General features: G+C 35.0%; 1 protein-coding gene across 1 annotated transcript in view; it reads left to right on the forward strand.

The window, feature by feature from the left end:
- Nucleotides 1-13,219, forward strand: part of LOC138706410 (uncharacterized) — a 630,831-nt gene that overhangs the window by 377,412 nt on the left and 240,200 nt on the right. The gene's annotated exons all lie outside the window — the stretch shown is intronic.

The following is a 13,219-nucleotide window of genomic DNA, read 5'->3' on the forward strand; positions in this document are numbered from 1 at the left end:
ATCTAAAATTCCAAAAACATTTCCTAAAATTTCATTAAGATATAATAAATCTTTGTACCAAATATCATATGCTTACCTTTTGTAATAAGCCTGTAATGTAATTAAAAACATCCACAAAATTTGTACGCCTGAGAAGTCGACGCTAACTTGCTCTCTCCAAACATAAAAGCTCACTGAAGCAGCTACAATAGTCACACAAAGCGTAGCTGTATATTTCTGGAAACTGGACAACATATGCAATCCCTTGGCGGAAATTTGAATCTCGTAACGCCATTGGTTAGTTTACGAAAGAGCAAAGAAAAAGTATCACGAAATAACCACTGCCACGAAATTACCAATGTTTACCCTACATCTTACACATACTGTATTCAATTGACGTTTACGTTGTCTACCTACAGTATTCCGTTTTTGAGAGACGTACTCCCCGAGTTGTTGGAACATATTCCACTGGATGTTCGTCAACGTGGTTCCAACATGATGGAGTCCCATTCCTCTTTGCACATTCGGTTCGTGACCACCTGTGTGCGAAGTTCCCTGCAAGGTGGATAGGAAGGGGAGGTCCTGTTTCGTGGCCAGCTCGTTCACCTGATTTCTTCTTGTGGGGTTATGTGAAAAGTCTTGTGTATGAGACACCAGTCGACACGGAAGAGGATTTCCGAGCACGAATTCTCGCTGCCTGTGACAATGTTCGAACAAAACCGAGGTTGTTCCAAAGGATACGTCACAACCTTGTGCGACGATGTCATGCCTGCATCGAAGCTGGGAGACGCAACTTTGAACACCTATTGTGAATACAGTACAGGTATGTGTGCGATGTACAGATAAATACACATAAATAAGGTGTACAGAGGAATAAAATTATTTCATTTCCACACAACTATTTTTGCTTATAACTTTCGACTCAGTCATTTCCGGACCAGGGTTCCTTATCTCAAATTGATACATGTGCCCTTCCCCATCGTCCCTGAAAGTTAGTAACACCAGCCCGGAAACACTCTGTAGAGCAACAAACATTGAAACAAAAATTATAGATAACGAAATGAAAAGTATTAACCAAAGAGTCAGACAAACATGCCCATTTTCTCTCGCACTTTTTAATTTTTAAATTGATGATATTATTTTAAGATGGAAAGAAAGCTTTTCTTTTTAATATAATAAATATTTTTTATCCAAGTCGCTTCAGCCCGCGAAGGGCCAACGCTGACCAGCCGACTGCTGGCCTCACGTTCACATCTCAGCAGAGATGAACGATCATCCAATCAGCATGATACACAGGAGTGACGAAAACTTCAGTATGCACTATAAGACTGAGCGCATAGTAATGGATCTAGTTTATTAGGTAATATTACATTTAACCCATTTAGGGAGGTAATTATATGTATTAAAATTAAACGGATAATTAAATTGAATTATTAGTGCCATTCACAACAAATTGAAATTAGCAACTTCGAGATTAGTGCCCTTCGCACCTCTTTCACCACCCATCAATGTAGGTATTCGTACTTCTAATTTGTTTCGATCTTGTCTTACACTTAAACATAGGTGCAGAATTCAGTTCCTTGCCATCCAGGTATCATCGTTTTTGTGAGTGGAATAACCTCTCTAGTTAACAAGTCGTTAAATAAAATGACTGCCTGCTGCTAGTTAGCACTTTAAGGCACAAAACAACCTGCCTGTCTGTGCAGATGTCTGTCCATCTGCATGTTTGCAAGTATTGTCAATGCTTTAAATTTGTCCGGTTCATTCTGTGCGCGCATTCAGAGCTTCGTTTGGGCCATTGTGGTGACCGCTTTGTTTGCAGACTCCTGTTCGTATCCCGTCTCACAATGCACTGCGCAAGCGCAGTAATGAGAGGTGCCACTCTATAAATCATGCGAGTGCGAGATCGTGTGTAGGTGCAACACTGGTGCAAGTCACAATTCCTGGATACTATTATTGTGAAATACAGTAAAACCTCACTAATTCGGTCTAATTGCGGGAAAATCCAGTCTGAATTAGTGGAAGTATACTGAAACAGAATTATTTATCTGTGAACATTATTCTATTTTAGAAACGTATGAAACACAAAGCATTAATTAAAAAGGGGATGGGTTCTGTAGTCCAAGTCAAGTGTTGCTCAGGAAGTGGGCCTATTGGCTTTAAAAATTTTCAAACCGTGATTAAAAGAAAGCGGTAAATGTTGTCTGCGTGTTTTTGCGCTGCTGTTCTTCGCATTTCTTTCAGGGCTAGATAAAATTTCTGATAGTTCGTATTACAGTCCACAAATTCAATTAATGTATCTAAATTAATTTTATGTTGGATAATTTGAATTTATCACATTTTTCAATCTTTGCATACACTTCTACCTTCAATGTGTGGAATATTAATTTACAAGTATATCGTTAAAAAAGACCTGTCCGAATTATCACGAATTCCGAATAAGTGAAGTCTGAAGTAGAGGAATTTCATGTCCCTCTATCATTGGGTAAATGAAAAAAATAATTAGTATTTATAACGCGTCCCTTAAGGGGTTAGGTACAGCTTACAGCAGTTAAAGTTTTGTAAATATTCAACATTTTTTCCTCCATTACTATATCTTGTACAATAATGAAAATTGGTATGTGTAAAACACTGTCCTTCTGCTATATGAAAAAATGGTAATATGCGTTACAAGAGTTGAAGTTTTCATGTTCGAGGAAAAGTTTGAAAAAGCGAAACGTAGTTGAGCTTTTTTAATTTCCGAGAATTGAAAGAAAACATACCGCTCGTGTATCGTACATTATTTTGTGCGAAGATCGTTTATTACATACCTGAAAGAGGAATTTCTAATTAGTTGAATGAAATCTCCATCTTGGTTTCTGTTCAATGATGGCAAATTTGCAAAACAAAAATATCTATCTTCAACATTGTTGCTTTAAAATGTTTTCTGTGTTTACTATACTCCTAGATCATATATGTAACAGATAACTCCTCGCTACGTTAAAATCGGCAGCACTTTGAAAAGAACAACCGCCAGGATCGCCACCCGTCCGCTGTAAACGAACACGAGATGGCAGCACAGTCGCTAATGCAATTCAAATGGGAATTATGACGTGACTCTTTATGTAACAACTAGATGATAGCGTAGTAAACCTGACAAAAGTTGTTAACCTCAAAGCCTATAAGCCCGACATATCTGTTTCATATATGATCTAGGCTATACTCCAGCAGGCCGTGATATACGTCTGTGTTCCCCCCCCCCCCAGTCTATGATGAGTCTGGAATCTTGTTGATTTTTTCACGGCTACCTTAATGTTACTTGCATCACAAATGCAGTAACTTTAGAGGAGTTGTAGAGTTTACTTAATTTTTGCAAATATTTAAAACAATAATTAACAGTGCAATTTAGGTGAAATTGCAGTGGTAAGTTTCCAATTTATAATTATTACTATATTGAACGTCTCAAAAAATAATATGTTAAAAGCCTAAAGCAGTAAAATCAATATGTCACTTACGCGGTAAGAAGAGGGAAATTGTTATGTGTGTTAGGTTGGAAATACTGAATGTGGAATTTTAGACTTTCCGCGGATTGGTTTTGCGCGGAAACCAAACAAATACGCACGATCTCGCACAAAATATTTTTATGATTAAAAAAATTATATATATATATATATATATATTTTTTTTTTTTGAAAATTCAAAATGGTAACAGTGTACTGTGCAGTGATGAAGCTTTTCCCTCATAACTCATAAACTTGTTAACTTTTTCATGTTATCTCTCTTTTATTTTATTGCTGAAACTCATGTTTACAATATTTTGCTATTTTAACTACATTTCTTAATAAATAACATTTGTTTTATTTTGTGTTACGAAAAAATACTGATATTTGACCATTTTTTAAATTAATTTATTTTTTATCAGACAATCTATCAAAGGTAGAGAAGTGATCTTGTATCACATTGTAAATATAATATGCATAAATACATACAAATAATTTCATCACAGAATGTTGGATAGTTTTTTTTAATTATGTGGGAAACGCTTCATCACCGCATAGTAAACTGAATTTTGGGGGAAAAAAAAGTATAATTTTTTTAATCGTAAAAATATTTTTTTTTCATATAGCAGTAGGACACTGTTTTACGCATACTAATTTTCATTATTGTACAATATACAGTAAAGGAGGAAAAAATGTTGAATATTTCCAAAATTTTACTGCTGTAATCTGTATCTAATCTCTTAAACTACATTAACTATTCGAAGAGTGTGAGACGTTTTGGGAGCAATGGACTGTTCCTTGGTTTGTAGTTTCGTAATTTCTTCAGGATCCTGTCTGCAGGCATCCTCAGTATATGTTCCTCACATTATTTTATAAATGTATGCACATATGTTTATCATTTCTGCAACGTATGACATTCCAATTCTTTTGAAATGTCTGTATTTTTTAAGATTCAACGTGACATTCTGTGGGACATATACGAGATATTTGACAGAGACTGTCAGACTAAGCTAGTAGGAGCAAAAATTAATAACGTTATTATTTTTATTAATATTATTTATTTAACGCTAGTGGATAAACAAGTTAGGGACAGTATCTGTAAATGAGTAAATATCGAAATACGTGAGCGTAAATAACGAAGGTGAAACACACTTCCTTATTACACGTTTTCTGCGTTTCTCACCAGTTCGGTTCTATTATTATATTATTAGTACATATATTTACGCGAAAAAGTTTTTAAAAGTTTTATGAATACTAAAATATTGCATTAGTGATTAACAATGAAATTGGTAGTATAGATCCTTCTTGAGAAATAACCAATAGTACAGTGCTGTATAATCAGACAATATAAGTGGAAGTTGTAAAACCAATTACTTTGTTGATATTCGCCTCCGATAAGGAGGGGTTTAGAACTAGTGACTGCTGATATTTAACTAAGAGTGACCCGAGTTTATCCATACGTTGCGGTGATTAGGAGTAGGGAGTAGGAACCTGGAAGCCATAATCGAAAGTAAAATAATGGAAGGGTTCAGAGCCATAGTGGGCCAAGCGCCATTTATTAAAAACGGAGAAAGCAGGGGTTAAAATTAAGTGAATGCCATAATTTAATGAAGATTGACATGCCATTTAGTTTTAATGTGTATACTTTATATTACTTGCTTTATGTTTCCATTGAATTATGGTAATAACTTCATTTTAACCCTTGTTTTCTACGGTTTTAATAAATGGCGCTTGGCCCACTGAACCCTTCAATTAGGCCTACTATATAGATAATGTTTTTCTTTTGTCATTTTATTTTATGTAATGCAAAAGCTCACGAAGAACATTTTTACCTACAATATAATTATTTTATATTCATCATTCTCGAATCCATAGATGATAATGAACGAAACTCGTCCGGACAACATAGGCATACTGTATTTAAAACCACTTTTCTTTTTGTATAATATTTGCTGGAAACACTATTTGCGTGAATATACCGAAGTCGATTTTTTCCATTATCACAATACTTCTGTTGGTCGGCTAACTCAGTAGGAACTGGCTACGTACTGAAAGATCCCCGGTTCAATCCCGGGAGACAGCGGGATTTTTCTCAATGCCAAAACGTCCAGAATTGTCCTGGAGTCTATCAGCCTACCGTCAAATTGAGTACCGGATTTTTCTCGGGCGTATAAGGTGGACAGAGCGTGTTGACACACCAACTAATCCTAGTCATGAAAACATGGAGCTTTACTGCTCCACTTTCGCCTCTATGGCGGTTAAAGGGGTTAATACTTTTACCATTTCCACAATACTTTGTCTACTTCTCATAATGGAAAATTAAAATACAGAAATGGTAACACAAGGAACAGAAATTCTACGGGATTCGAATCCCGCTTTTTGTGTGACAGTAATAATAACCTAGATTTTTCCCGTCAGTCATGTGGCTGGATATATGCCACTGTTGCTGTGGGGAGCGCAACAGAAGCCGGAGTCCTGGGGATCGTCCGCGAAGTGAACCCGCGCCTCTGTCATAAATTACCCCGTTTTATCACCGCTGCCCTCCTATAAAGTAACTGAAGGGACCTTATTTGCATCGTCCTATTTGTCAATGGTCCTCCAGACCTGGTGGAGGGGAGGTTTCGAGACGAATTTACCCACACCTGATGCTACTCCCATTTCCAAATACCCCACTGTTTTAGAGCACCGGTACGCGTGTGTTTTTCTCTTGTAAAAATTACCAGACCGGCTATTCTGGTCCTGGCCATAACTTTCTGTTTATAAACAGCCATTGGGGCTGTTTTAGTTGCTTTCGAGTGTCTGTCTTTGTATATGAAAACACTCGTTGAACAAGTTTCTTCTGGTCGCATTTAAGAATTTTATAAACAGTAGAATCGTTATCAATGATGTATGAATCTCAGACTTTTCGGAATTATATAGACATCATATATCTCGTAAGAAAACTAATTTTTCTTCAAGGCGCTTTAGAGGAGAGAAAAATGAACACGAAGAAGTAAAGATTACAACAAAATAGAGTGTTAATATTCAACAGCTTCTATTACAAAAAGTTGCGATTTTCTTATGTTTGTTGTAGTCATGACAAGATTTACATTAATAATTACGCTGACTACAATAGATAATATCATCGCCGCATTATACGGATTTTCAGGTACAATATAAATTAACAGTGCACATAAAATCAACTTAAGAGCGGTTTTGTTCTGTCAGCAGGAGAAACCAGAACACGAAAAAATCCAGTTCTGAAACAAGAAGCTGAGAATTAGAGGAAATCCCCTTTATTTCGAGTAGTTTTCATTCGTACATCCTATATCATACCAACAATTTCGTTGCCTAGCAACTGCATATAATTGAGAAGACTAAAACGTAAAGCAATTAAATCAACAGCATTTGAAATTTTTATACAGTTACGAGTTGATGTTGTGTAATGTAGCATCAATGCCTGATGATGATGACGTATGTACCAAGTTCATTCAAAAGCTCTTTGAAATGCACGTAACATTTCTATAAAAACGAATTGAACGGAAATAGACAGTGTTCTTGGAAATGAAGTTCACTATTTTGATGACTACTACGCTCATGTTTCAACTAATCAATGGAGTGTAAGGATTCGTTGAATTTCAATTTCAGTAATCTATTTTCTCAACATCAATGACAATAAATAATTTGTTACAGAAAAACTTGCATAAAAATTGTATATTTAATGTTGTTGTTGTTTAGTCAACTGTCCGAAGACAGGTTTGAACCTCATAAGTAGCACCAATAAGGCAACATTCATGAGGCAACTAGACCAAGAGATAATGGAGTAGGGTTGCCAGTTCCTTTCCACCTCCAATGCATACATCGCCGATTAGCTACATATTCCACTAATCAGACTTGAGATGCATACAAACAATTGTTCTTCCACTGACACATATCGTCGAGTAAGATGTGTATATTTAACTAAATTTTCATATTTCTTAAATATCATTGTTTTATAATAAAAACTAATATTTTCATTATTCTGTTGTTTCTGTCGTTGATGTGTAATTAGAGTAATTAACATTAGATGGCTCCGGTCGTATTTATAAATACGTGTTTTCGTATTGCTTATAAATCATATATCTTATCCCATAATAGTATGCATATTTATCTTTATTTATTATTCTGTTCGCGAAATAGTCTTATTAAATATCATGCCAAGCTATGCAGACTTTCACCCTAATTTCTTAATTAACCATGCACTTAATCAAAATACATAACAGGTTCGTTTGATTGATTTTAATGTATTCTATTGTTCCCATGATTCTGCACAGTTATTTCACTTCCACTCTTTATTCTGGTATTTAATTCTTCAAACGATTTCAGTTTTTATCTGATCATATGCCATTCGTTATCTCATGAAACGTACCTGCGCGTCAGAGGAAGAAGAAACTGAACTGAGAAACATCCCTCCCTAGCTACGCTTTCACTTGTTCCATCTAGCTCACTCACCCCCACCACAAGATTATTACTATGGGCTACTGTGCACGGTTCCATTTGGTTGCAAACGAATTACGTATAACTTCTTATGCTGTCGGATATATTATCTTACTTTTTTATGATCCAAGTCTCAAATTCGTGCAGAAAAATTGGGGAAACTTTTATCTTATAGAGGTTTATTTACGCCTTTCAAACATTCGGTGAAAGGAGATGTAAGAAAATTATTAATGATGGTCATACAGACACATGAAAACTTTTGAATACTTTTTAATCATTCGGAATTCCGTTCGCCACGAGACAGTGTGGCCTTGTCGAGTGAAGGTGAACTGAGCTTTTAATCCGCCAGTTCTTTGCTATTCAGAAGTCTGAAGGTAACTTTTTCGCGGCGTGGTCATATTTTATGGATATTATAAACGTATATGTGCGATTACTATGGCGCTACGTGCGCAGGCGTGTACTTAGACGGTGTCTTGCAGAAACACTTCAGTAAATTAAGATTTGCGTTCTAAATGTCCAGACATTATTAAGGCGTATTAAACCGCATGTGTCGCTACTCAGTGACACAGTCGTGAAGACCATGACGTCACAAGCCTGTTCAATTACTACCTGTATTTTCTGTTCATTTCTTGTTCCTTACGGTAGTTTGGAGAATGTGATGGAAATCCCAGAACATTAAGCGATCAACTGCCGTTCAAAGTTGAGTCATGTGACATAAATCTTCTTTGGTTCAGTATTTTCAGTTGGATAAAGGGTCAGATTATTTAATCTAATCCTTGTGATTAGTGGTTATGGTGATAATATTGAAATATTTTATTTTATACAAGTATTTAAGGAACCTGGACCTTGAAAAATAGTGAACATTTTGATTTTGTTTGTTTTTTTTTTGCATTATATTCCCTGCAATTTACTCTTTCCAACTATAAGTTTATACTCGGAGATTAAATTATATTTTTCCAAAAAAGGTTGTTAAATTAATACTAAAATTACCAAGAATAAGCTGTTAACATTCTATTACTATACTTTGAATAGTTTCTGAGAAAAGGTGCTGTAAAGACCAATAGTTTGACATAGGTTTAGTTAAGATTGTATTAACTTAGATAGGTTTTAGGTTTAGAATATCCATTATAATTTAAGTTTCTATGGTAATATGAAACAAGGGACTGCATATTTCTTGTTAAAATTAAGATGGGAATACACATTATCTATACTAATAATAAATCTGTACCTAGCCGAAATTTTTCTGGTAATTTTCGATTTTCCAAGAGTAATTGGTCATAACATATATAATTAACCACTCTGAAACCGAAAATCGCTTTTTTTTAATTTTTGTCTGTCTGTCTGTCTGTCTTCTGTCTGGATGTTTGTTACCTTTTCACGCAATAATGGCTGAACGGATTTCGATGAAAATTAGAATATAAATTAAGTTCGTTGTAACTTAGATTTTAGGCTATATGGTATTCAATATACATTATTTAAAAGGGGGTTTATAAGGGGGCCTGAATTAAATAAATCGAAATATCTCGCTTATTATTGATTTTTGTGAAAAATGTTACATAACAAACGTTTCTTTAAAAATCATTTCCGATAAGTTTTATTCTTTGAAAAATGTTGATAGGACTGGTATTTAATGAGATGAATGAGTTTTAAAATTAAATTAACTGCCATCTAAGGCGGTGTAATGAAATAAAAAACAAATGACTTCGTCTATAAGGGGCCTTGGACAACAACAATCGAAAGCTATGAAAGATAGCCTACAAAGAATGTTTCTGTGTTTGTATGAAGTAATATCGGAAGCTAAATTAACCGATTTGTATAATTAATTATTATTTCACCATTTGAAATTGTAGTTTCTCTAGATAGACATAATGCTATAATGTTATTACATTAACTTCTGAGAGAATTGAGGACAGGTAAGATTAAAATAGCTTCTTATGCACAGAAAACTTGATAGGCTATTCTGTATATTCGTTTCCTGTATTTCTTAAAATAATGTTTATGTAAGTTACACATTCATTTTAATCTCAGAGAATTAACGAACAACGAGAGTGTATTGATTTAGTATGCAGTAATAGTATGTTAGCTTAGCATTCCATTATTTTATAATCCAAATTTTAACTATGCTCAATTGAATCGTGTTAAAATACATAAAATACATATGCATTAAATGCAATGCAAAAAAATTGGGTAATGAACCAAGCAGATTATGTTGCGCTGTTGTGAAAGTTGTTCCTCCTGAGATTCAAGAGCTCCCATAACAAATTAAAAACTTACTTATCGGCGTACACCCGTTATCAACACACTTTTTATATAATATAATATAATATAATATAATATAATATAATATAATATAATATAATTTAAGTTATTTAAGTTATTTGAAGGGTTCAGAACCATAGTGGACCAAGCGCCATTTACTGTATACGTAGAAAACAAGGATTAAAATTAAGTTATTACCATAATTCAAGGGAAACATATAGCAAGTAAAATAAAGTATACACATTAAATCTAAATGATGTCAATCTTCATTAAACTATGGTTGCATGTAATAAAAATTAAGAAACATGTTAAAGGAATTGTCATTGCACCAAATGAGTGGTCTCTGGACCAAAATGATCGCATTTTAATTATTTAAATACAATTTAAATTAAGTAACATATTAAACGATTTATCCTTCTATCAAACACGATTGGTCCCTGGATCAAATGTCCTAAATTATGTAATTACTTTATATTTATTTCTAATGGGTGCAGCGGAGCGCACGGGTACAGCTAGTAGTCTAATATGTTGATAAGGACTCAAAAATCCATTATAATACAAACTGCTATGTGGCCTTCCGAAACTCATAACATTTATGAAAATCCATTACATTACATTGCGAGAAGGCTGTTACTCGTAGGCCTACATGGTGTAGATCAGCAAATTCCGGTATCGTTAAAGCGTGATGAAAGAGCTTTAACAGTAAATTCAGAGCAATACTCACAAATGGTGACGAAATTCTTCATTCCTAAATTACAAGATCAACATAATCAACTGGAAAATCTGTGGTTACAGTAATCTGGGGCAACTGCTTATAAAATTGATCGCAGTATTCAGACCTTGCAGAAGTTTTCCCTGGGCGTTCTTCTCTCGATCTGATATTTCATGGCCTTCGCGTTCACCCGATTTTACACTTGCAGATTTTTTCATTGGGAGTGTTTGAAATAGAGTGTGGTCTCCTATAGATTGCGTCTTATTCAGGAGCTGAAAACCAAGATTCGACATAAAATTGAAAACATGGTCAAGAGTTATACATTGGTGTCATGACAAGTTTCCAGAAGTGACTTGAGCAGTGCATTGTAGGTGGAAGAGGTCATCTGAAGGATGTGATTTAAAAAAAAAATAACTATAATTGTGTAAATAAACTAAATCCAAAAGCATAAGGAAGCTGTTAAATTGTATAAATATATATTTGATTCATTCCATAAAGATTTACTACACTTCAAAATATTTAGCTGAAAATATCTCACTGAAAGACAGATTTTTTTAAAATAAATTTCGATAGGAAAGTGTAATATTATAGGTAAGATTTGAAACGTCATCCACAAATTTTAATCGTCGTGAACAACAACTAGAATAACTTGGTCTATTTCTTTTTCCCTATTTATTTTCTTGGCAATGCTACTTTTCAATACGAATAAAAATAGACTTACTTCCTTTTTTTTTCTTTTTCTTTATATCCTACATGAAAATAACGGAACGTGGCGTAAGGTTTAATCATTGAAGAAAGAAGATACGTATACCGAAATGGGCACTGAACTAGGAATGACGTCATCGTCAAGGTTGACCGGTCGCACTTTAGTGTTGAATGGACGATGCATTCCTGCAGTAAACTGGAAGACCACACGAGTGGCTCAGGAAAGTCACCCCGCCCTCCCCGCGAGCACCACGGCATTGTTCAGCAGTCACGAGCATTCAAGGCCCTCTGAGGATGCTGGTGTCGATACATATCGAAGCCTTCTGGGCGCGTTGCACTCGGCTGAAGAAAGCTGAAAGGGACGATGTTATACACCTTGAATATCTGATACTGCAGCAGATCGTAGTGGATCAGGTGTCTGTTACCAAAAGAGATGGGGTTCGATATCCTGACTGAGCGTGAATTTTTGGTGCTGAATGTTTCTGTGAAACGTCTTTCCTTCAAATATATTTATTTCAAAAAGGATAGATTTTTTACTTGGTAATTTAATGATGCTGTATCAACTACGAGATTATTTAGCGTGGATGAAATTGGTGTTAGCGAGATGATATTTGACGAGATGAGACCGAGGATTCGCCATAGATTATCTTTGGTCAACAGCCATTTTGCGCCAGACATAAAACTAACAAATTCGTATTATTTATTATGGATTTATTAAATTGTCCTACAGAATAATCTCTGTAATGTTGACAATTAATATTTGAGGAGAAAAATTCGCTCCGGCGCCTGGGATCGAACCCGGGTCCTTGCTTCTATGTACCAAGCGCTCTGACCACTGAGCTACGCCGAATTCAATCCACAGCACCGGACAACATTACAGAGATTATTCTGTAGGACAAATTAATAAATCCATAATATTCTCGTAGCTAGCAGTGCATCATAACTGCGGAATCCCGGCCAAATAAGTCATTCAACTGAATGCACTCCTAGTATAATGACAGTTGAAACTATACATATATACGTCAACATATGAGTCAGGCCACAAAGGGAAACACTGAAGGAGGGAGATTCGATCAGGTGCTGTGGATTGAATTCGGCGTAGTTCAGTGGTCAGAGCGCTTGTAACGTAGAACCAAGGACCCGGGTTCGATCCCCGGCGACGGAGCGAATTTTTCTCCTTAAATATTAAATTCTTATTAGCTACTTTCGATCTCCTGAATTCAAAAATAACAAGCAAAATATTCCATCAGTTCGGGTTTTCGAGATGCACAATATAATTAATTTTATATGGATTCTATTTAAAAAATAACCATATTTCGTATCTTTTTTTGTTGCATGGTTTCACAATCCAGCTTCATATTCTGTCATTACTGTGCAATGTTTCTATTACACAGTTTTCAGGAAATAAAACAAGCAAATAAAGCGAATAAAATATTCAGATATCTAAGCTGCACAATTTGGGACAACAGAAACTTTGGAGGTAGGGTAAGAGAAAATAAGTTAGATCTGAGGGTGTAGAACCGAATCAAAAAAGAAAAAAAAAGCAAAAGAAACCGGGTAAAAGGGAGTATTATGCAAAAAATTACTTTAAAATCGGTAAAGTATGGCAATGACTTTAAAGAAAGGTTGA

This window comes from Periplaneta americana, chromosome 9 (genome assembly GCF_040183065.1).
Source record: "Periplaneta americana isolate PAMFEO1 chromosome 9, P.americana_PAMFEO1_priV1, whole genome shotgun sequence".
In the NCBI taxonomy this organism is placed as follows: domain Eukaryota; kingdom Metazoa; phylum Arthropoda; class Insecta; order Blattodea; family Blattidae; genus Periplaneta; species Periplaneta americana.